The 25940-nt window shown below is 36.5% G+C and overlaps 1 long non-coding RNA gene across 1 annotated transcript in view; it reads right to left on the bottom strand.

Moving 5' to 3' along the window:
* Positions 1-25688, bottom strand: part of LOC105485514 (uncharacterized) — a 124738-nt gene extending 99050 nt beyond the window's left edge. The window contains exon 1 of the long non-coding RNA XR_011619467.1: positions 25514-25688. This is a non-coding gene — a long non-coding RNA (uncharacterized lncRNA). The remainder of the gene's footprint in view (positions 1-25513) is intronic.
* Between the last annotated feature and the right edge of the window lie 252 nt (positions 25689-25940).

Genomic DNA, 25940 nt, shown 5'->3' with positions numbered 1-25940 from the left:
TTTATAATAAATGAAAAAGTACTGAGAAAATGTAAGTAACTGCTACAAATCAATAATGAAATAAATAGCTCAAAAGGAAATATGTGCAAAGGGTATAAACAGGAATTAGTAAACAAGGAAGCACAATGGCCAATAAACATATGAAAAGCCTCGCAACCATTTTGCATTTCTGTAGGGAAATGCAAATTTTGAAAAATTAGATTCTTTTCATATTCAGGTGATTAGCAAAATAAAAATGAATCTGGCAACATTAAGTATTTGTTAGACATTAGGAAAAGAAGACACCCATACACCTTTTGTTGAATGGTATATTGGTAAAATCATTTGGGATAAAAGTCTCAATCTTTATAGGATAATTGAACACATGCGTAGTCTGTGATGAAACCGTTACACTTTTATTATATACCCTACTGAAAGTCTCTCCTACAAAGAAGACATGCAGATCTATAAGCCCTGACATAATTTTTGGAACAAAAAATTGACACTAATCCAAACATCTCCATCAGTCAAGAAATAGATACATAAACTGTGGTCTATTTATACAATGGAATACTACAGAGCATTTAAAAGAAGCCATGTAGACTCTATATAAGCCAACATGAATATGCTTAAATGCAGAATGTTGAATGAAAAAAAAAAAAAGCAAGTCACAGCGTAATACCTAAAACAAGATAAATTTTATGTAACTTCTGTGATGGGGGAAGACATTAAGGACAATAAAAACTAAGAGTGGGCATTACCTACTCCATTCCTTCTTTCAAGGACAACCTTGAAATTTTGTATTTTATTTTTTAAGAGAAAAGTTTTCTGGGTAAATACAAAAGGAGTAGTGGAAGTGAGGATAATATATCTACACTGGTCTCAGATTAGCTTTTCTTGGCTGCCTGGAATATAACCACATCACATATGCATAATAGAGATGTACAGGTAGTCCAGTTGCTGACCTCAAGACTAATGGAATTCAGAGAGCAAAGGTCAATAGGGTGTGCTGACCCCTCTCCCTTTAGTTACACACATTTAATCACACTCAAGGCACGCTCTGATAGGCATAACCTTTTAGAACTCCCATCCCTAGATATGTCTGTGATGATCTGGTCCTTCCAAATGGACCATCTCATATATTATGCTTGACCCTCATGATTTAATGAGGTGTTCCCTGAATATAAAGTACTTTCAGAGAGGTATTAATTCTTTGAAGCCCTAGAAAAGCCTTGAAATGGAGGCTAGGATTGATTGGTTTGTTGTTGGCCAGGTGGGTGAGCAAGAGGGAGAATCCCATGGGGACCAGGTAAATAGACCGGATCTGCACTCAGCAGCTGCAGCAACTAAGGAAGTGAGTATATAACAGGCTCCTCAACCTGCTGCTCTGGCTCCCTGCCAACTCCAGGGAACTAGAACAACTTGCAAGTAATGGAAATCTCCCCAATTTGTTGGAGGAGCTATTTACATTTTAAACAGTCTACTCTACCCCTCCCCAACCAGTAGCTTTGTAAACAAGTGAGTCTGAAGGAGACCAGTGAGAATAGATGTGTTTCCTCTGGTAAGTATTGTCTTTATTTCAAGTCGCAGGCCTCTTCTAGGCCATATTATTACAAATTACTCTTCTAATGCAAATCTTTAATCATAGCCATCTATATAACTAAAACATCTCTGAAATTTCCCAATTTAAGCCTAGCATTCTGCATACCACCTGGTCGCATAACTCATGTTTATCCTGCCACTATGTTCCTGAATCTATCAACCCTGATTCCTCTTACAGCACCAATAAGAACATACTATGCAGATGTCTGGAATTCGTTTAAGTTCTAATTGACAGAATACTTGAACTTGCCTGAAAGGATAAACACTAAATAAACTGTATTTATACCTTTATCTGCTGTTGGCATTTCTGTACATGTTTAGAAGAGGAAAATTTTAATCACTGAATAATTTTTTATGTAAATAATAAAGGCTAGTTTTTTATTTAATTTCAAATATTAGTTTGAAAAGCTTTCATTAAAAAATTCAAACCTTTATGCTAAACCAACTGTATTTATTTTTCTTAATAATTGAATATATAATATTAGTAACAGGGTTTTAAAAATATATATTACATACTTGAAAATTTAACACAAAAAAGACTTGAAATTTATGTTTTATGTTTATAATAATGAATAGTTTTGTATTGCTTAGTTTTTGTCACATACATTGCTTATCTGTAATTTTAGACTCCTCTATCAAATTATGCAAAAATTGTTGCATCAAATAAATTTGGAGAAATGTAAGAAAGAAGCCATAACCTAATAACCATTTCTTTCTAACTTCTTAAGATTATTTTGTAGAAAGAAATACTGCCTTGTTATGGTGTAACTGAGAGGAAATGTCAATGAACTTTGTAGGAATTTTATTTTGCCTATGCCTGAAGAAATTTGCCAAACTTTAGAAATTACTCTTGATTTATAATTTACTTCCTCTTTCATTTACCAGCCAATTTCTCTCTCTTTTTTTTTTTTTTTTTTAAACGAAGTCAGATCCTCATTCCATCATCCAGACTGGAGTGCAGTGGCACCATCTTGGCTCAATGCAACCTCCGCCTCCTGGGTTCAAGCAATTGTCCTGCCTCAGCCTCCTGAGTAGCTGGTATTATAGGTACATACCACCACACCTGGCTAATTTTGGTGTTTTTAGTAGAGACAGGGTTTCACCATGTTGGCCAGGCTGGTCTTGAACTCCTGACCTCAAATGCTCCACCCACCTCAGCCTCCCAAAGTGATCATGAATGCCATTAGCATTTCTTAAACATTATAATTTATTATTTTGCTTCATTTAAACATTGCATATCTTGTTTTTCCAAAATAAAAATATAAATAACATTACCCTAATACCATAATTTTCCTCTGCTCTGCCTTCTCTGTTTTAAAAATTTCATACTAAATAGAACCAAAGTAATAACATGTTTTCTATATTGTGATCATTTAACAGGAACTTCTACATCTTTTTGACAAATGTATTGCCTCTAAATGTAAACTTTAAATCTTTTACTTTTATGCTGCACAGTACAGAGAACTTAAAATGCTATACCACATTGCTGCCAGACTGATTTGTTTTGAACATTTTACTATTAGAACTGTATTTGCAAATTTGGACTCTTACATTCTACTTCGTGTTTGTTTTCAGATGTTGAGGGATTATTCTTTAATATTAACCATCACTAAGAGCTAAAAATAAAAACCCTACTCTGTGTTTTGCCCAATTATAGAAACTACTTTTCTTAATAATATTGTAGTCTAATAGGAGAACTATTATGTATATGTGTGTATATATATATAGGAAAGATAATTTAATATAATTAAATGATATAAGCTTATATTTCAAAACAAGAATGGGTCAGTTGATCTAATTAAAGTCTTCATCCTGAGCCCTTCCTGTGCAAAGTGTTTTTATAAAATAACTGGGAAAGATTATTACAATATAATTATAGAAACGGGATTAGGTCTAAGGTGACAAAATAAGTTAAGCATCTTCCATTCCTGACATAAAATATTAAGAACCAAAGTGTACACACATGAAATTAACATTAATCTGACAGAAGGGAAAGTGAAGTTTTCAAGAAAAAAAACTTCTGGATAGATCTTAAAAGATTAGTACTACAGACAAAAACAAAGTAACCCAGGGGAAGGAATGGTAAAAGTTCAGAGACTCAACTAAGCATAATTGATGGAAAGAGGTGTGGGTTAGAGATCCGGTTAAAGCAGATTTATATTGGGTACCACTAGAAGATAAACCCTAGATAGGAATTTTAGAAAAAGATTAAAAGTCAGATGTGAACATTTGAGTTTATGTTATATAAAAAGGTCAATATATGAATGAACGAAAAATAACTACGAAACAACACTTATAATGATCATTTGAAGGAGAATAAAATAGAAGAAAGCAGACCACTTGGAAACGATATGGTCATTAAAAGTGTTAGCTAACTAGGAATAGAATTAGGGTTATGGCCCTGAAAACGGAAAATAATTAGTACATTTCTATTGTTCTCTGCCTTATATCTGGGAAATTATGTTTAATGTCTGAAAAAAATTACTAATTTGATATGAGTATAGAACATGGAATTTTGTATTTAAAATAAACATTTGTGGTTATAACATTAAGGCTATTGTTAGGGGCTATAATAATTAAACTCAACTGTTTTATGGACTATATACCACAGATTACTATTATACACTCAGGTAAATAACTGCTTAGGTGTTGCTGGTGCGTGAGTGGCTTTCTTCCACATGGTAATTCAGAGAAATGAGCTGTTTTCATCTTTTAGCTGTATTCCCCACTACAGCCTTGAAGTTCTCTAAATTCATCCAGCAAATAAGTAAAGGAAATGTGGAAGGGACACATTTTCTTCTTGAACTTCAGCTCAGAAGTGATATAAATGACTTTCAACTATATTGTAATGGAATGTGCCCTAGATGCAAATATGGAAAATATTGTCTCTGATTGGGTAGCTACTTCTCAGCAACAACTCTCTTTGGGTGAAAAAGGGAGTATGATTGTGGTGGCTAGCATGTCATCAATACTAAGGAGACTGTCTAGCCTGTTCTCAATTTACCAATAATAATTTTCAGGCTTAAAAAAAAATAGCCAAATATCTCAATTTACATAACTATTGTCAAAAATCTAGACTGCTAACTCCAGTCATTCATTTATTCATTCATTCATTGACTATTTACATAGTTTTAATAGTGGGCCAGGCACTGTAGTGGGTGCTATGGATAATTTGTTGAAACAATGCAAAAATCACATTTGGGCTGAATGGCCACTCTGCTTTCCCATATTAAGTTGCACATATTTAAATCATTTCCACGAATTTGTTCAAAAACTACAACTCCCAATATGTCTTTTAATTGCTAGCTACATATTTAGATTTAAGGTCAGCAAAGTTGCTGTAGATTAATACATAACTCTGACACTGAATGCCTGTATGAACCTAAGTACTTTAATATATTTATGCCTCACTTTCTTCATTTTGAAAACTGAAATGTAACTACTTCATTAATTCATGTATTTACCACAAATTTATTGAGCACTGTATTACTCTGTTCTCATGCTGCTAATAAAGACATACCCAAGACGGGGTAATTTATAAAGGAAAGAGGTTTAATGGACTCACAGTTCTACATGGTTGGGGAGGCCTCACAATCATGCGGAAGTCAAAAGAGAAGCAAAGACATGTCTTACATGGCGGCAGGCAAGAGAGAGCTTGTGAAAGAGAACTCCCACTTATAGAACCATCAGATCTTGTGAGATTTATTCACTACCACAAGAACAGTATGGAGGAACTGCCCCCCATCATTCAATTATCTCCACCTAGCCCCACCCATGTCATGCAGGGATTATTGCAATTTAAGGTGAGATTTGGATGGGGATACAGCCAAATCATATCAAGCACCTACCATGAGCACCTATGATATGCTAGTTCTAGTAATATATGAGAAAATAATTCAGGCTATATCATTAGGTTCTTAGCACTTCAGTTATATGTATCAGATGTTATTGAATGATATATAGAAAAATAAAGCATAGTAATGGATATAGGGAGGGCAAGAAAGGTTGCTGTTTTAAATAGGGTGGTCATGAAATACCACTCTGGTGGTAAGTTGACATTTGAGTATACATCAGAAGAAAATAGGAGAATAAGCCATGTAGTAAGCCAGCAGAATATTGTTCCAGAGAGTCCAACAAATGCAAAGATTATACAGCAGAAATATACTTGGTGTCTTTGAGGAACAGGAAGGAAACTAATGTTTCTGAGTCTGAAGTTATAAAAAGAGTAAGAACTGATCAAGATACAACCTTAATGCTCCTCTCAACGTGACTAAATTTTAGGCAGGCTTCTTGCCGACATAAGGCCCCTGACTTTCCTTAGAGCATTTCTTTTAAAAAAAACTTGCAGTTGTACATTCTTTCTCTGCCCCTTTGAAATGTAGGTAAACCTTCGTCCAGCATCTTGCCAGTTTTAAAACCCAAGAAATGTCTTTGTCAAGGACCTGGGAGCCATCTCATTGATGTGTCAACTTAGAAGGGTGCAACACTTCTACTTCTGAGTTTCTGTGGAAGAACAGGGGCTTAACTGCAGTGGGCAGGCACATTACCCCAAATTGCAAAACTACCTCCTGTCGTGAAAATAGATGAAGGTTTACTTTTCCTTTGGGTAAGGCTAATCAGTAAGCACAGGTAGTCTATGATTCCACCTACCTCAGCTCTTAAAAATTCTACAGACCTTTGTTTCAGCAGAGTTCACTGTCACCTATTGCAGGAGTGTTAAATAAAGTCTTCCAGACAGGCACGGTGGCTCATGCCTGTAATCCCAACGCTTGGGAAGTCGAAGTGGGTGGATCACTTGAGCTCAGTTTAAGACCAGCCTGAGCAATATGGCAAAACTCCATCTCTGCCCAAAATACAAAAATTAGCCAGGCATGGCGATGTGAGCCTGTATCACCAGCTACTTGGGAGGCTGAGGTTGGGGATCGCTTGAGTCAGGGAGGCAGAGGTTGCAGTGAGCAGAGATCACACCACTGCACTTCAGTCTGGGTGACAAAGCGAGACTCTGTCTCAAAAATAAATAAATAAAATAAGATAAAATAAATCTTCCTTGTCTATTTAACTTTGTCTAGTTCAAGTTTTACTTTGACAGTACAGGCATACTTTGTTTTCTTGTGCTTCACAAATTTTGTATTTTTTGTAAATGGAGGTTTGTGGCAACCCTGCATTCGGCAAATTTATTGGTGCCATTTTTTTCTGACAGCACATGATTGCCATGTCTCTGTGTCACATTTTGATAATTCTCGAAATATTTCAAACTTTTTATTATTATTATATCTGTTATGGTAATCTATGATCAGTGATTAATGTCATTATTTTAATTGTTTGGGTGCGAAAAAACAAACCACACCCATTTAAGACAGCAAACGTAATAAGTAAGTGCTGTGTGCTCTGACTGCTCCACTTACCAGCCTTTCTATCATTTCGCTTTCTCTTTTTGGGCCCCCTATTCTCCGTAAAACAAAAATATTGAGATTAAGCCAATCAATAACCCCCAAATCACCTCTAACTGTTTGAGTAATAGGAAGAGTTGCAGGTCTCTCACTTTTAAAACAAAAGCTAAAAATGATTAAGCTTAGTAAGAAAGCCATGTCAACAGCCAAGATGGGCTGAAAGCTACATCTCTTGAGCCAAACGATTAGCTAAGTTGTGAATACAAAGGCAGAAACTTCAGGGAAATTGAAAATGCTACTCTGGTGAACACACAAATGATAAGAAAGTGAAACAGGCTTATTGCTGATATGGGAAAAGCTTTAATGGTGAGGATAGAAAATTAAAGAAGTTACATTCACTTAAGTCAAAGACTTATCCAAGGAAGGCTTTAGCTCTCTTTAATTATACGCAGGCTAAGAGAGGTGAAGAAGTTGCAGAAGGCAAGTTTGAAGCTAGCAGAGGATCCTTCATGAGTTTTAAGGAAAAAAATTGTCTCTGTAACATAAAAGTGCAAGATGAGGCAGCAATTGCTGATGTTGAAACTGTTGCAAGTTATCTAGTAGATGTAGCTAAGATTATTAATGAACATTGCTACACTAAAAAAAAATATAACAGCCTTCTATTTGAAGAAGATGCCATCTATGACTTTCATAGCTAGAGAGGAGAAGTCAACATCCGGCTTCAAATCTTCAAAGGAAAAGGTATCTCTCTTATTAGCAGCTAATGAAGCTGTTGACTTTAAGTTAAAGCAAATGGTCATTTGCCATTTCACAAATGCTAGTGTCCTTAAAAATTATGACAAATTTACTCTGCCTCTGCTCTATAAATACAACAACAAAGCCTGGGGATAGCACATCTGTTTACTGCATGGCTTACTAAATATTTTAAGCCCACCCTTGAGAATTATTGCTCTGAAAGAAATATTTCTTTTGAAATATTACTGCTCATTGACAATGACCTCATCACTTAAGAACTCTGAGGGAGATGTAGAAGGAGATTAATGTCCTTTTTATGCTTGATAACACAGCATCCCTTCTGCAGCCCAAGGATCTGGGAAAAATTTCTATTCTGAAGTCTATTATTTAAAAAATAAAAGTTGCAAGGCTATGTCTGCCATAGATAGTGATTTTCTTGATAGATATGGGCAAAGTAAATTGAAAACCTTCTGGAAAGGATTCATCCTTCCAGATGCCATTAAGAACTTTTGTGTTTCATGGGGGAGGAGATCCAAATGTCAGCATTAATAGAAATTAGGGGGAAGTTGATTTCAACCCTCATGGATGACTTTGAAGGGTTCAAGGCTTCAATGGGGGAGGTCACTACAGATGTGGTGGAAATAGCATAAGGACTAGATTTAGAAGCAGAATCTGAAGATGTGACTGCTATAATCTCATGATAAAATTTGAATGGATAAGGAGTTGTTTCTTATGAGGGACCAAAAAAGTGGTATCTTGAGATAGAATCTACTCCTGGTGCAGATACAGTGAACATTGTTGAAAGGACAACAAAGGATTTAGACTATTACATAAACTTAGTTGCTGAAGCAGCAGCAAGGCTTTAAAGGATGGACTTGAAAAGAAGTTCTACAGTGGGTAAAATGCTACCAAACAGCATCAAGTTTTAAAGAGAAGTCTTTTGTGAAAGGAAAAGTCCATTGGTGTGACAAACTTCATCAACGTTCTTGTTTTCAGAAATTGCCATAACCACCCAGATCTTCAGTAACCACCACCTTGATCAGTCAGCAGCCATCCACTTGGAGGCAAGACACTTTACCAGCAACAAGATGATGACATACTGAAGGCATAGAAGATTGCTAGTGTTTTTAGCAACAAAGTATGTTTAATTAAGGTATGTACATTCTTTTTTAGACATAATGTTATTACACACCTAACAGAGCAGGAGTCCCCAACCCTTGGGCAGCAGATGGGTACTGGTCTGTGGCCTAATAGGAGCTGGGCCTCAACAGCAGGAGGTGAGTCACAGGCCAGCAAGCATTATCACCTGAGCTCTGCCTCCTGTCATATCAGCCACGACATTAGACTATCAAAAGAGAGCAAACCCTACTATGAACTATACATAAGAGGAATCTAGGTTGTGTGCTCCTTATGAGAATCGAGTGCCTGATGATCTGAGGTGGAACAGTTTCATCCCAAAACCATCCCCCTTGCACCATCCATGGAAAAATTGTTTTCCACAAAACTAGTTTCTGGTAACAAAATGTTGGGGACTGCTATAATAGACTATAGTATAGTATAAACATAACTTTTATATGTACAAGCAAACAAAAAAACATGATGTGACTCACTTTATTGTAACACTCACTTCATTGTGGTGGTCTGGGACCAAACCTGCAATATTTCCAAGGTATGCCTGTGCTACGAGACTGTTCAGTGATAGTGAAAGGTGAGATTACAAGTGGTCTTTTGACCATGTCAGGATTCGGGCTTTTTTTTTTTTTTTTTTTTTTTTTTTTTTTGAGTGGGAACTTCTCTGGAGTTGTGAGCACAGGACTGTCATGATATAGTTTATGTTCTAAGATGATGACTCTGGCTGTCATGTGGAGAATAAGACAAAGAGGTAGAAACAGGAAAGACATATACAGTGAAAGGATACAAAGCAAAATCAAGGAGGAAAAATGACATATGAGGCACGATCTGGAGAAAACCAGTTCATAGTTAAAACCCTATTTCAATAACCCAATCAATGTGTCCCTAAAAGAAAACTCTCCCAGCGAGGTGAAATTTCAACAACACATCTAGTTGTTTATTTGGCATGAAAGGAAAGATATTCCATAGTACTTATTCATGTGAATTGGCTAATCGTTTGGTTAATTTGTGAGGAACTTGGAGAAACCCAGTTCGAAGATTTGTGTCAAGGAGATCTGGAGGAGAAGCATTTGTTTTTGACCTCTCAGAAAGAGGACAGAGTATGAAGCTATTTGTGTCCTATTTGAATTGTTACCAAACAGCAGTGGCTGTGTCTCTTCCATGGCTTCAGCCTGCCAGCTCAGGCTTTTATACAAGCTTCTCCCAGCATCCCTCCAGAGCTTGGTTTAGTGGCTTCTTTCAATGACTTCTGCTTGCCTCTCCATCCTACGTGGTTGGTTTCAGCTGTTCTAACATTATTATAATAGTTGCTACAATAGTCTCTTTATTGAATCACCTGGTATGTTTATTTGTTGCTTGTTTGTTTTGAAATCTCTGTCTGCTCACTAATACAATTGGTTACCTTTTTATACTATGAGTTAATTGAGCATTAATATATTCTTTAGGATAGAGCAAGTATTTGTTTATTGTAAAAAAGGTTTAGTTTTTTTTTTGCTTGTTTGTTCTTTTGTTGGTTGTTATTTATCATTTTGTGTTGTGTTGAGGAAATTGTATTTAAAATCTTATTTGGGTTTTCCAAGTTATGAAATCAGAAGGTCATGGGCAAAATGATCTTGTTTTCTCTGAACCAAATGTATATCTGGCTTTACATTTCTATGTGGAAATGACATAAGAAATGAGCATGGGTCAGTCCACCTTTACTATACAATTTGCTGGGAAGGTTCCATCAACTGTATAACACTGTTCGAAAACCCAGTCCCCATAAAGACTTGCTCTGTTTCATTTACCAAAGAATGTCTACCTTGAGCAATGAAAACAGTGCCATAGCCACAGAGATACACAACAATACATAAACTGAAACCTTGCCATAGCTATGGGGTTTCTTAAGAGCTCTGTTGAGGTATGGAGGAAACTCTGAATTCAGCTTTCATGACACATTTTCTTCATTTGTAAAATTGAAATAATAATACCTCCCTGTCTCTCTTGGGTGCCTTAAAATGTTATTATTTGAGAGTCATGAATGAAAGTGACTATGTAAGAGCAAATTGTGATTGTTATTCTTTATGTTAATGCTAACAATGAAAAATAACATTTCTGTACTTTTCCTTGTTATAGATGGTGATTTGTTACTTGCAATTTTTAAACACTATAGAAGACTACAAATTTAAGAAAATACAAGTTAAGAAAAACTTTAAAATAGAGTATAAAATATACAAGGGAGGGAATTTATTTCATTCACTACTCTATCATGAACATACAAAATCATGTCTAATTTTAAGTATACACTTGTGGAATAAACATGTGTAGAAATAATTATGTTAACACATGTACATTCACAGTTATATTAAAAAACTAACCACAAATAATATAAATCTGAATTCTGATCTACATTAAAATCTATATGATACAGACGTACTTGTTTTACAAATTAAATAATAATGAGATAAAACTGCTTCATAATCAATACCATTTAAATGAAAGTAGTTTAAAAGAAGTAGCTTATTTGGTTGTTGTTTAGGAAACTAAAAATATTTGGATAACATAACCATATTAACTTTTAAATATGAATATTTTAATATTGTAATATTATGTGTAAGCCATAGTAAATACTATTTTAATTTCACTTCTATTTCTCTGTATTTGTGTGATGCTTATTAATCAGTCCTATGTAATTGTGCTAATATGTTTCTTGAATTTTAATGTGTCTACATAGATCATTCCTGTGTTAGTATATTATTTTCCTGCATTTACACAGGCATTTAGTTTCATGAAACACTGCCAAATTGGCATATCTTTTTACTTTCTAAAACCCTCTATCTCTCTGGTAGTGATAGAAATCTGAAATTCAGAACAGGTATTCTTACCATGAAATTGTATTAATAAACTTAATTAACAGAAGCAACAATTTTTCAGTGACTTGCATTTATGAAACTGGCAAAGCTAACTGCTGTCATTTTGTCAAGTACCTAATCTTACGAGAGTCTATAAAATGTGAAGTTAACCATTGTTAGTTATGTGAGAAATTATTTTAGATTTCTTTAAAACAAAAACAAATAAGAAGAAAAGAAAAATAAGCAACATAGCTTTCATCACAGTTAATATCTCTCAGAATCACTACTGATTTTTTAATTGTTGCTGTTTTGGCATTTGTGGGTTCTATACTGCCTTAGCTTCCTGGTTTTGATTCTCTCTTTCTGAATCCAGGACTTGTGTCAGTGAACACTTCCTCATCTCATCTGGGGGTGGAGAGTTTACAACATTCAGCATATCTTCTTCTCCCTTTTTAGGTAAATGTCTCATTTTTCCCCTTTTTAATGGGAGGCAATCACTTCCATTCCTCAGAAGGTGTGCTGTTGAGGACTGAATATTGGTCTATCATCCCCCTCCAAATTTATATGTTGATGTCCTGATCCCCAACCATTGGGAGGAAATTAGGTCATGAGGTTGGAGCTGGTGTTAGTTCATTTGCACACTGGTATAAAGAATGACCTAAAACTTGGTAATTTATGAAGAAAAGAGGTTTAAATAACTCACAATTCTGCAGGATTAATAGGAAGCATGGCTTGGAGGTTTCAGGAAACTTACAATCATGGCAGAAGGCAAAGGGGAAGCAAGATTCATCTTGCATTGCAGCAAAAGAGAGAGAGAGCAAGGGGGCAAGTGCCACATTTTTAAACCATCAGATCTTGTGAGAACTATATCTTGAGACAGCACTAGGAAGATAGTACTAAACCATTGGAAACCACCCCCCATGATCCAATCACCTCCCCCCAAGCTCCACCTTCAACACATGGGGATTACAATTTGATGTAAGATTTGGATGGGGGCAGAAAGTCAAACCGTATTATTCTGCCCCTGGCCCCTCCAAAATCTCAAGTCCTTCTGACATTTCAAAACAGAATCATGCCTTCCCAACAGTTCCCTAAAGCCTTAACTTATTCCAGCATTAACCCAAAAGTCCAAGTCCAAAGTCCCATCTGAGACAAGGCAAGTCCCTTCTGCCTATGAGCTTGTAAAATCAAAAATGAGTTAGTTACCTCCAAGATACAATGGGAGAGATAAACATTGGGTAAATGCTCCCATTTCATATGGGAGGGATTGGCCAAAACAGAAGGGCTACAGGTTCCTGGGTTACAAGTCCAAAACCCAGCAAGGCAGTCATTAAATTTTAGGGCTCCAAAATAAGCTCCTTTGACTCCATGCCTCACATCCAGTCCACACTGATCCAAGGAGTGGGCTTCCAAGGTTTTGGGTAGCTCTGCCCCCGTGACTCTACAGGGTACAGCCCCCACAGCTGTTTTCACAGGCTGGCATTGAGTGCCTATGTCTTTTCCAGTAAGATGGTGCAAGTTGTCAGTGGATTTACCATTCTGGTGTCTGAAGGATTGTGGCCCTCTTCTCACAGCTCCACTAGGCAGTGTCCTAGTGGGGACTCTGTGGGGACTCCAACCCCACATTTTCCCTCTGCATTGCCCTAGTAGAGGTACTCCATGAGGGCTCTACCCCTACAGCAGATTTCTACCTGGACATTCATCTATTTCCATAGATCTTCTGAAATCTTGGCAGAGGTTCCCAAACTGTTGCCTTCCACACACCCACAGGCCCAACACCACATGAAAGTTGCCAAGGATTGAGGCTTGCATCTTCTGAGGCAATGTCCTGTGTTATACCTTGGTGCCTTTTAGCCACAGCTGGAGCTGGAGTGGCTGAGACACAAGGTGCCATGTCTTGAAGCTGCATAGAGAAGCAGGGCCCTGGGCTTGGCCCACAAAACCATTATTTCCTCCTAGGCCTCTGGGCCTGTGATAGGACGGGCTGCTTCAGAGAACTCTGAAGTGTCCTGGAGACATTTTCTCCAATTTCTTGGCTATTAACATTTGGTTCCTCATTACTTATGCAAATTTCTGCAGCTGGCTTGAATTTCTTCCCACAAAATAGGTTTTTCTTTTCTACCACATGGTCAGAGTGCAAATTTTCCAAACGTTTAGGCTCTGCTTGCCTTTTAAACATAAGTTTCAGTTTCAGATCATAAATTTTTGAACGCATGTGACTGTACACTGTTAGGAGTGGCCAGGCTCCATCTTGAACACTTTGCTGCTTAGAAATTTCTTCCACCAGATACCCTAAGTCATGTCTCTCAAGTTCAAAATTCCACAGATCTCTACAGCAGAGGCACAATGCTGCCAGTCTTTTTGCTAAAGCATAGCAAGATTTGCCCCAGGCCCCAATAATTTCCTTTTCTCCATCTGAGACCATCTGAGCCTGTACTTCATTGTCCATATCACTATCAGCATTTTGGTCAAAATGATTCAACAAGTCTCTAGGAAGTTCCAAACTTTCCTACATCCTCCTGTCTTCTTCTGAGCCCTCCAAACTGTCCCAACCACTGCCCTGTTACCCAGTTCCAAAGTTGCTTCCACATTTGCAGTTATCTGTATAACAGTGCCCCACTCTTCCAGTACCAATTTTCTGTAGTAGTCCATTCTCACACTGCTATAAAGAACTACCTGAGACTGAATAATTTATGAAGAAAAGATGTTTAATTGACCACAGTTCTGCAGGCTTGACAGGAATCATGACTGAGAAGCCTCAGGAAACTTACAATCATGGCAGAAGGCAAAGCGGAAGCAAGGCATATCTTAAATGATGTCAGGAGAGAGAAAGAGCAAGGGGGGAGGTGCCACACTTTTTAACCATCAGATCTTGCAAGAACTCTATCACAAGACAGCACCAGGGTGGTGGCACTAAATCATTAGAGACCACCCCTGGGATCCAATCACTTCCCACCAGACCCCACCTTCAGCATGTGGGGGTTATAATTTGACATGAGAGTTGCATGGGCACACAGAGCCAAACCATATCAGAGCCCTTATTAATGGGATCAGTGACCTTATAAAAGAACCAGAGAGTTGCCTCACTTTCTTTCTCTCATATGAGGATATAACAAGAAGTTAGCAGTTGCAGCCTAGAGAAGGACCCTCACCAGAGTCTTGACCATGCTGAAACCATAATCTTGGACTTCCAGTCTCCAGAAATGTGAGGAATAAATCTGTTGTTTATAAGTTACCAAGTTTATGATACTTTATTATAGCAGCCCGAACTGACTATGACAAGCTCCATTCAACCAGCACATTGCTTTTTCTTTGTGTCCTGCTACAATGCATTACTGCTTCACCAGTTTTCTATTTAATGTTTATCAACAAATTATACCCTAGGTAAATTTCCATGTTCATGTATGGTCATCTCCCAATTTGTAAATATGGTATATTTCAAATATTCATTCATAAATTCAGTTAATGCCCAAAATGCATTATTTCTGGTAACAACATTATAATTATGTATATAGAATCAAGCCAATGACAAAACTTTTGAACAATATTATTTGGCTATATGGAGCCAAACCATTATAACATGTTTAATCTGGAAATGCATTTATCTTTCTAAATTGTTATAAGTTATATTTCTAAGACTATGGTGACTTGGATGTAAGCAATCTATAAGTAGTAAGAAAATACATACATTTAACAACCATATATATATATATATATATATATATATATATATATCTCATTGGCAGCAGCTCCTCCCAAACCTGATGCTACTCCATCCAGTTTGTTTTTAACAAAACAATTTCAAATTTCTTATCGTACTGGGAGTCTCCAAGAACTGTTTTACTTGGGCCTTAAGAAATAATCCTAAAATGTTTTATGTAGTATCTACTCTAGACTACTCTCTATTTTTCTCCTTTTCTCACTATACATCTATTTTATGTTGTCAGCCTTACCAACAGAAACCATCAACAGCATTGCTTCTTCAGTTAGAGTTACTTATTTTCAAGGTTTAGCTTACGTCTATCACCACTCGGTCCTCCACCAACGTCAGTGTGGTCAACGTTGCTGATATTGCCTTCCTATCAACAGTTCACACACGATTACTAATATTAATAACACTGATACCTTATAAGCTCAATTTTCCAAGGAGATGATAAAGAACTAGCATTTCTGCTTTTCCTAATTATTTTATTAAAACTTTCACAGCTATATGAAAGAGATCTAAGGTAATAGAGGGCTTTGCAAGTTAGACATGAAAAGAAAGCAAAATTCTAGGGTGCTGAAGGAAGTTAAAAATAAACTCCATGAGAAAAGTCTCCCAAATGTTTTCCCTTTTTATGCTTTCTTCTCCTTCATAAACAGTATTGCATTTGTGGACACTGGATTTCTTAAAATCTAAAATATACATAAGAAGTGGGCGTAGGAGCATAAGCAAAAATTTCTTTAAAAATACCTGAGTAGCCATCATTTAGGCCAAGACATACAATATTATTTTGAATTTTTTTGTGAGGTGCTTCTTTTAGCTCAAAATTTAGATTTTAAATTTATCTATTTTGATGTGTATGGCTCCAGGTCTTTGTTTTCACTGTTCTGTTAAGTGATTGTACAAATATACTGTAAATTATCATACCATTTGTAGGTCTTGAGGAGAGTTTTGTACAAAACAGTTTTTTACAAAGCTGATACAGTTTTGTAAATATATCTTAATATACATGTGCAAGAATTTTTCTGGAGGATTAACTAGGAGTAGGATTGCTAATTATAGAATATATGCATACATATTCTTCTCTACTAGGTCACACTAAACTGATTTCCAAGGCAGCTAAAATAGTAAACAATTCCCACCAGTCAACAGCCATGTCAAACATGATATTAGTTGACTTTGCCCATCTGCTGAGTACAAAAAACCACACCAAAATCAGTGTGGTTTTAATTTTCATTTCCTTGACTATTCATTAACTTAACATCTTTTTATAAATTTTGTGGGCTAGTTGTGCTGCTTTTTCAGTGAAATTTATGAAATTATGTTATTCGTCATTTCATTTATTATAATCTGAAGCATTAATTTTAGATTGTATTTTAGTCATTACAGTTAGAAGATCTGTATACTTTGGCTGTCAGCTTCCAAGCCAAAAAATTATCAAATAAATATCCTTCTGTTCTAGTTTCTGTCACTCTGAGAGCCAACTGATACTCATAAGGCTGTTGCATTCTGATGTGTGGAATACTACAAAAGTATTCTTTAAAACTTCAAAAGAGTCTTCCTTTTATTGATAGAGTCAAAGAATTGATCAATAATGAACTATTGATCATAAGAATTATTCATTAGCTATTCTGGATACATGCTATGTTAATTTTATGCGTTGTAAGCTCTTCTTTTGGATTGTTGACAAACGTTCACATTTTCTAAGTGTCTTTTGGTGAACATAAATTCTACCTGAAATTGTTTTTTGTGCATTATGTGAGATAGGCATCCCATTATTGCAGAACCATTTATTACCCACGAATCTATAATACTCCTTGATTTTGGAATGTTGGGCAAACATTCTGGTTATCTTAGACTTTAAATTAAGCTCAGTCATAGATAGTAATGAAGTGTTGGGTCTATAAACTATGCCAAGTGGAGCAGTGTATTTCCCTTTGGCTGCAAGTAAAAATATGTTCTAAGGTTTATTCTTCAATGTAATGTTATGAAGAATTTTTTGTCTCCTCCATCACTGAAGCTCTTAAGTTAATCAAAATCATCACTAGATTTAGCCAGATTCGGGCCCTCATAGAACAAATGCAGAAGTGAGACACTGGTTACCTGAACTGTGATTTTGGCTGTATATTACTTCATTTTGTGTTCTTGAAAAAGTCAGAAAAACTCTTTTAAGTTTCTAAGCATTATCTATAACTATGTCAAAATAAAAGTATCTACCCATTTCCATTCATTAGTTTAAACACATATCTAAGGATTGTTGTTCATTGATTATGATAATTTAAAGCACTGATTTTAGATTGTAATTTAGTCATTGTAGTGAGATCTTTATACTTTGATTGTCAATTTCAAAACCAAAAATGTATCAAATAATATTTTCATGTTCTAGTTCCTGTCACTCTGAGAGCGAACTGATACTCATAAGGATGTTGCATTCTTATGTATGAGATACTACAAAACTTTTCTTTAGAACTTCAAAATAGTCTTCCTTTTATTGATAGAGTCAAGGAAAAGGAGGACACTGAAAAAAATACTGTCGGTTATTTTATTTCATAATTATCAATCGTGCAGTTTTTAATTTGCAACACATTGCTGCCTAACAGAAGGGAATCGTGGTAAACAAAACTGTTCATAGTTTTAGTCAGCAGTGACACACTTGCCCACACACTTAGTCCACGTTTCTTGAGTTTTCAGCCTCTCTAGAAGCAAAATTCAGAAACCTAAAATTTCTGTAATATTTTACAAAGAAAAAAGAGGAGCAAAGGCAACTTTTCTAGAAATAACAGATTCTTTAAATCGAAGCATTTTCTAGACATATAGTGGAATAATAATTCATAAGGTTGCAAGTTACCATGTTCTTTCTATTTGATATAATTTATTAATAACCAAAACTAGCCAGCACACTGCTATTAAGCAGAGCACGGGGAATGTTAAATAACAGGAAGTAACAGAAGTTTTATCACGTAGAAAAATAATCTGATCAATTACTATAAATAAATACAAAATAGAAAAAGATAAGAAAAAACTGCATTTGCAATTTAAAGCTATCGGGCAGGTGTGTAATATCACATGCTTGCAGAATCCTATTTATAAATGCACATTTTAATACCAACTCATTGGCCCTATTCATTAAGGGGAAAAGTGCTGATTAGAAACAATTTTCATTTTTTCCATGCACCCCAAGAGTTCTTTCTTTCTAAAAAAATCTTTCTAGTTAGATGATAAGTGGCCGGATCTCAGCTCACTGCAAGCTCCGCCTCCCGGGTTTACGCCATTCTCCTGCCTCAGCCTCCCGAGTAGCTGGGACTACAGGCGCCCAACACCACGCCCGGCTAGTTTTTTGTATTTTTTAGTAGAGACGGGGTTTCACTGCGTTAGCCAGGATGGTCTGGATCTCCTGACCTCGTGATCCACTCGTCACGGCCTCCCAAAGTGCTGGGATTACAGGCTTGAGCCACCGCGCCCGGCCGATTTAGACTCATTTTAAATGAACTCATATATTTTATGAATTCATAAATGTTGTTTCTCTGAGATTGTTGCTTAAGCAGTATATACACATGTGTATACATTTACATAATGTATAAATTTTAAAGGTGTGTGCGTGTGTGTGTGTGTGAGAGGGAGAGAGAGAGAGAGAGAGACCATGAAATAATTTTATTTAAAGAGAAAATCATTAGTGAACAATAAGTATAATTAATTTGTATTGTATCCTTGAGGGTTAAATAGAAACAATGTATAATTTTAAAAGCCATAAAATTCAACACTGTATTAAAAATTAATAAGGATACTTCTCTTTATGCATGTTCTATGTTTTTCTGTGAAAGGAAACTTTCTCTTATATTTTCTTTTGAAAGAGCATATTACCATTTGGAATTCTGGCTTATCCTAAGGCAGATCCCATATAAGCATGTATTTAATTCTGTAACTGAAGCTTTTAAAGTAGGAGTTGGATATGATTTATTTATGTTTCAGAATTATACAGTTGTAGTAATGCCAAAGATCAGTGGAAGTTCAGGACATCATGAGCCAATCATAGGAGTTGGGGAAGTTAGTTAGGATGCCATGGTTAGAAGCTGAAAAAGGGATGATGAACCTGTAAACAAGAAAGGTAGCTGTGGACATGAAAGGTAGAAGACAGATTCCAAAGCTATTCAAGAGATGGAATTAACACGATGTGCTGACTGATTGAATGTGAGAGATGAGATAAATGAATAAGTTGAGGATCATAATGAGGTTTCCTAGCTTGGGTGACTCGCTGAATAGTGATTTCATTAACTGAAAGGAAAACTAAAGAGGAAAGAGCGATTTTGGAGAGGAAAATAAGGACTTTGGCCTGTATGTATTGAAATTAAAGTCTATGTAAAACATACCTTGTAACCATTTTACAATACAGGTTATATTACAACACAGGTTATATGATTGGGGGTTATTATAAACACAGATTTTTAAAATTCACTGGAATAAAAGATCACTCTAATGAAGGGATTTACTTAGCCCTCTAAAATCATATAGAATGAGCAGAGATAAGTTCCAAAAACTGAACCCTGCATTACACAAATACGTAAGAGGTAGTTAGTGAAAGGTACACCAGGGAAGAAGGAAAAAAGAGTGGCCACAAAGGAGAAAGCAGAATTAAGGGAGTAGATTTTGTACTATTGAGTTTAACGAGTGAAATGATTTACACTAAAAATTGCTACAGACATTTGGAGAGGACGTCACTGTTAAAAACATCACTGTGGACTTTTTGAGCATTTTTTGAAGGAATATTTAGGCAGACACTAAATTACAGTGGGTAGGGGAATTAAACTGAATGGTGAAGAACTCATGAGCTCATGGAATTGTCTCCAATTGTTATCTTGTGTATTAGATCTGTTTAACTATATCATGGGAGTACTTTATTATACTTCATCTTGAGTTGGCTCCAAGTTGGCACTGCTGTTAGGCAGTGTTTTTTTCATAACTATGGGCCCCATTTTAAACAAATGCTTAAAAGTGATTAATCTCCTGGCTTAAAGACATTTAAAACTGAAATTACAACTATTTCCCTCACTCTCCCTGGAAATTTGTAAACTTTAATCTCTGTAATTCTTCTCCTCTATGTGAATGGTTTGGTTTTTGTATACCATTTTGATACTTACAGTGGAAGCTATTATTCATGAAAAGGAAGAATTTTACTTCACTCAGATTTCAATGTATTTAATAGTATCTGATGGAAGCCTTAAAAGTACATAAAAAGACAATGGTACACCTCTTTCAGAAGATAATATTTCAAAATGTCAGATTTCCTACTTTGTTACAAATGGGTAAGTAATATATAGAACTTCAAGGCACTCTGGTAAGATTATTAGGCAAATCTGGTGTGCACGCCTTCGAGATCACACAATATGTATGAAATACAATTTTGTTGTTGCTACAAAACAAAGATGAAATCTTACCAGAATCTCATTAAGGATTTGACCTTAGATGTCAGTATAATAGAATATCTTTCCATTTGCTAAAACATTGCAAGATACCTTGGCAAACTACATTCACGACTTAAGGTCCTGATGAGAAGTCTGCTTTAAAACTCTGTGTTTACTACTAAATACCCTTCGCTCAATTTTAAAATTTCCATCTCTTGCAAATACCATCTTTCCACACATGTTCAGTACAATTCAGATGTAACCATGCATATTATATAGCTTTCCACCAGGAAAGAGATAGCACATTCAAATTTAAATAAACTGAAGAGGCTTAGTAAAAGAACCATACGCATAGTTGTAGCAAGGAATAGGAAACCCACAAAACAGTGAAATCTCTGGGGCTAGAATGGCTCCCATAGCAACTCTAGGTGTTTGGAATGAGAGAGGCAACAGTGACCTGGAAACTACAGACAGAGGGCCGTGAGGCAAGCCTGCTTGCGGAAGATGAGGTCATTCTGTGGAAGGTCAGACAGACTGCAGCAGAGCCAGGAGAGAGTAGAGGGAGGAAATGTTGATTTAATTATCTCCTTTCCTTCCTTTTATTCCCTGCCAAGGGTCCTCAATGATGGAACCCAGAAGACAAGAGAGTCTGTTGGTATAGTCAATACAACATAGAGCACACCACTGCATAGTCACCACTCAAAACAATGTTACATTACATAACTTAACACATGTTATGTTATATAAATTTATGCTATATAGAGCATTCTGCAGGGACCTACATCTGGATGGAGAGTAACAGAATAGATCTCGATAGGGTTGAGTATATATATACACACATATACACACATAAATATATATGCATATAAAATGAAGGGGCATTCAACATAGTCCTCAAGGAAATAAAAATTTTAAAGAATATAACGTTTTGAGAGGTGACAATATGCTAGCAGCCCTCGCTTTTGGTGCCTCCTCGGCCTCGGCATCCAGCACTCTGTGTCTAGCTCAGGGTTTGTAAATACATCAACCAGTACTCTGTGTCTAGCTAACCTAGTGGGGACTTGGAGAACTTTTCTGTCTAGCACCTTGTGTCTAGCTAAACGATTGTAAACTCACCAATCAGTATTCTGTCAAAATGGACCAATCAGCTCTCTGTAAAATGGACCAATCAGCAGGATGTGGATGGGGTCAGCTAAGGGAATAAAAGCAGGCTGCCCTGGCCAGCAGTGGCAACAGCTTGGGTCACCTTCCACACTGTGGAAGCTTTATTCTTTCGCTCTTTACAGTAAATCGTGCTGCTGCTAACTCTTTGGGTCCACGCTGACTTTATGAGCTGTCACACTCACCACGAAGGCCTGCAGCTTCACTCCTGAGGCTAGCGAGACCATGAACCCACCAGGAGGAAGGAACTATTCCAGACACGCCACCTTAAGAGCTGTAACACTCACCGCAAAGGTCTGCAGCTTTACTCCTGTCAGCGAGACCATGAACCCACCAGAAGGAAGAAGCTCCAAACACATCTGAATGTCTGAAGGAATAAACTCCGGACACACCATCTTTAAGAACTGTAACACTCACCGCGAGGGTCTGCGGCTTCATTCTTGAAGTCAGCGAGACCATGAACCCACCAGAAGGAAGAAGCTCCAGACACATCTGAACGTCTGAAGGAATAAACTCCGGACACACCATCTTTAAGAACTGTAACACTCACCACGAGGGTCTGCGGCTTCATTCTTGAAGTCAGCGAGACCAAGAACCCACCGATTCCAGACACAATTTTAACATACACCATTAGAATGGCTTAAAAAAAACCCAAAAACAGTGAAACAAAAATAGACACCTGATATGATCAGATATTGGTGAGGAAATCAAGTAGTCTAAACTGTCACATATTACTTTCCAGAGTGCCAATTGATATATGACTTTGTTATATTCTACCCTAACTGGTACAACCTAAGGCCAAACAATATATAGAGAAATGTGTTATTTTGTGTAGAAATTATTTGTACAGAATACTGATAACAACACTATGTACGAAAGTCAAAAGCAGAAACAACCCAAATATCCATCAACAGTAGGATCAGTGAGTAAACTGTGGCATATTTATATGATGAAATTAAAATAAACATCCAATAATGTGGATAAACTCACAAATAACGCTTAGCGAAAAAAGTCAAACATGAAAAAAATTAGTGTGTTTTAATTTATATGACATTTATTTATATAACAGCATATGTGAAGTTATATACAATTAAAAATGGTGATAATCTTCCATATCTTGATATGAGTGGTGACTATGCAGGCATATTCACTTTGCAAATATTCACCAAGCTGAATGATTATAATGTGTTCACTTTTGTGTATGTATTTTATAATAAATGTTTAAAAGAGGATTTTCTTTCAAGAAAATGGTAAGGAAAGTATGGATGAAAGGTCTAATGAAGATACCTAGCACACTACAGCAGTGAGATATCTGCCCTAACTTCTGGCTTTGCCTAGCGCTACGTGGAAATAATGCTCACCAGAATGGTAAGCAACTTCTGATTTGGGCATCAGAGGTTATTATGCGGAAGATAAAATGTAAGGATTTCATATCCTTAGAGTTGAGAAACCTTCCATTTGGCTGTAGTTACATCACAAACCATCTGTTTATTAATACCTTCGTGCCTCATTTTCCTCATTTGTAAACTGATGAAATTGAGAGAAATAACTACTAAGATTTATTTTCTGCCAATTCAGTGTCTTTCTTGCCAATTATAATTTAGAAAGATGATAGGTAGATAGATGCATACATAGATAGGTACATACATGCATGCACAGCTAGCAAGCTAGACAGTAGACAGAGACATACACAGACACATTTATACACACATACACAGATACCTATATACATATCTACATGGCTAGATACATAGATGACAGATACATAGACATACACATAACAATATACATAGCTAGATGGATGGATACATAGATAAATAGAGAGACCGATCAAACAGTAATGTGAAACAAGGTATTTATGCTCTTTCATGTGTTTATGTCTTTGTACATGTACTCAAGACACATCAATAAGAAATTATAATCAATAAAAATCCAGCAGCTTAGTTCTAAACAAGCAAGCTAACAAGATTAGGAATAAGTAAAAAACCAAAGCAAATACAATTAAGACAAAAATCAAGTTCTAAATCAACCAATATTTTAAATTAAGTGTCAGAAGAAGCTGGACACACGAGTGTGTATGACAAAGAGGAGTATGTCTGAATGTTACATTTTTGTAGTTTGATGGTCTAATTTTATCCCATCTACAAGGCGGATCTTATATCTAAAGGAAAGTAATCAATAATTAAGCAGAGAAGTACCTGCTTGCCTGGCAGGTCTCATATTTTAAAATACAAATAAGATTTTCCTCCCAGAAGAAATATATTTTCATGACAGGTAGGGAGATAAATTTTGTTTTTTTGTTTTTGATTTTTTTTTTTAAATACTGCATCTGACAATAATTAAGGCTCTATTAAGCCTGTTGTTTATTTTTAAGCTCAAATTTACTTAACAGCCATTAAAATCTCAGCATTTGCATTTGCCTGTAGTGAGATTCTTCTGTGGGCTTCACAGTGGTTCACAGCAGGCAGTCAAGCCTAATAATAATGGCATGTTAATATTAGAAAAATCTCCAAGTAGTTGGAAAAATTGAGACATGAAATCATGTTTTAAAGTAACCTTTATTTTAAAGGTATGGCTTTTTATCATTTTAGATTCATAAGCAAGTTGATTTTTATTAGTTTTATGTTCTTAAAGGATGCTCCATTTTTCTTTTGAACTAGTTGGAATCAAACTCATCCAGAGCTTAATAGCAAGTGAGTAGAGTCAAATTGCAGGCAAAATAGAATGTAGAATGTAAGAATTTGGCCGATGGTATCCAACAGACATGTTTTTGATATGATGTAAATGATAAAATAACATTTTTATTTTAAAAATATGTTTACTAGGCTGGGCGCAATGACTAACGCCTGTAATCCAGAACTTTGGGAGGCTGAGGCAGGCAGATCACCTGAGGCCAGGAGTTGGAGACCAGCCTGGCCAACATGGTGAAACCCCATCTCTACTAAAAATGCAAAAATTAGCAGGATGTGGTGGCGCACACCTGTAATCTCAGCTACTTGGAGGCTGAATTGCTTGCACCCGGGAGGCAGAGATTGCAGTGAACCAAGATAGCGTCACTCCAGCCTGAGCGAGAGGGTGAGACTCTGTCTCAAAATAAAAACCAAAACCAAAACTAAAAATATGTTGACTTATTATCAAATTATTTACATAGTAGTCTAAACAGAAAGGGCCCCCCATAAATGAAATTAAGACTAGTTAAACAATTTTTTGGACTGTAAAATATTAGAGATTATATTACTTGTATTAAGTAACTGGCAATAGGCACTTTCCAAACATGTTGTATTAAATGGGAATGCAGCAAATACATTGAGCTGATACCTTTAGAGTGTACCAATAATACTGCCTCTGACAATAATTAAACCCAAACACTGAACCAGTTGCGAGACAAAGCAAAGTCATTGTCATATGGAGACCAGATAGCATTGCTATTAAATAATATATATGGGGTTGAATCAGGTTCCTAATACCAAGGCACAGAATCAGAAAGCAGCGTTAGCTCTAAAGAGGCTTCCTGAACTCCAGCTCGCCCCTCCTCAGGAGGAGCAACGTCAAACTCTGACTTTATGCCTGCGGTTTGCTCACCATGACGAGAGAGAAAGCGGTAGGTAAATACGTCTTTCTGGCAGGGCGCGGTGGCTCACGCCTACAATCTCGGCACTTTGGGATGCTGAGGCGGGCGGATCAGGAGATCAAGAGATTGAGACCATCCTGGCCAACATGGTGAAACTCCGTCTCTACTAAAAATACAAAAACTAGGCGGGCGTGGTGGCAGCGCCTGTGGTCCCAGCTCCTCGGGAGCCTGAGGCAGGAGAATGGCGGGAACCGGGGGGGCGGAGCTTGCAGTGAGCCAAGATGGCGCCGCTCACTCCAGCCTGGGCGACTGGGTGAGACTCCCTCTCAAAAAAGAAAAAGAAAGAAAGAAAGTCAAGTAAGAAGTGCTCATAATATTTTTAAAAATATAAAATTTGAGTATCATAAACTGTGAAAAAGATTTGACAAACAAAAAGTG

The sequence above is a fragment of the Macaca nemestrina genome, chromosome 2 (assembly GCF_043159975.1).
Source record: "Macaca nemestrina isolate mMacNem1 chromosome 2, mMacNem.hap1, whole genome shotgun sequence".
In the NCBI taxonomy this organism is placed as follows: Eukaryota; Metazoa; Chordata; class Mammalia; order Primates; family Cercopithecidae; genus Macaca; species Macaca nemestrina.
This window is presented reverse-complemented; position numbering and strand designations above follow the sequence as displayed.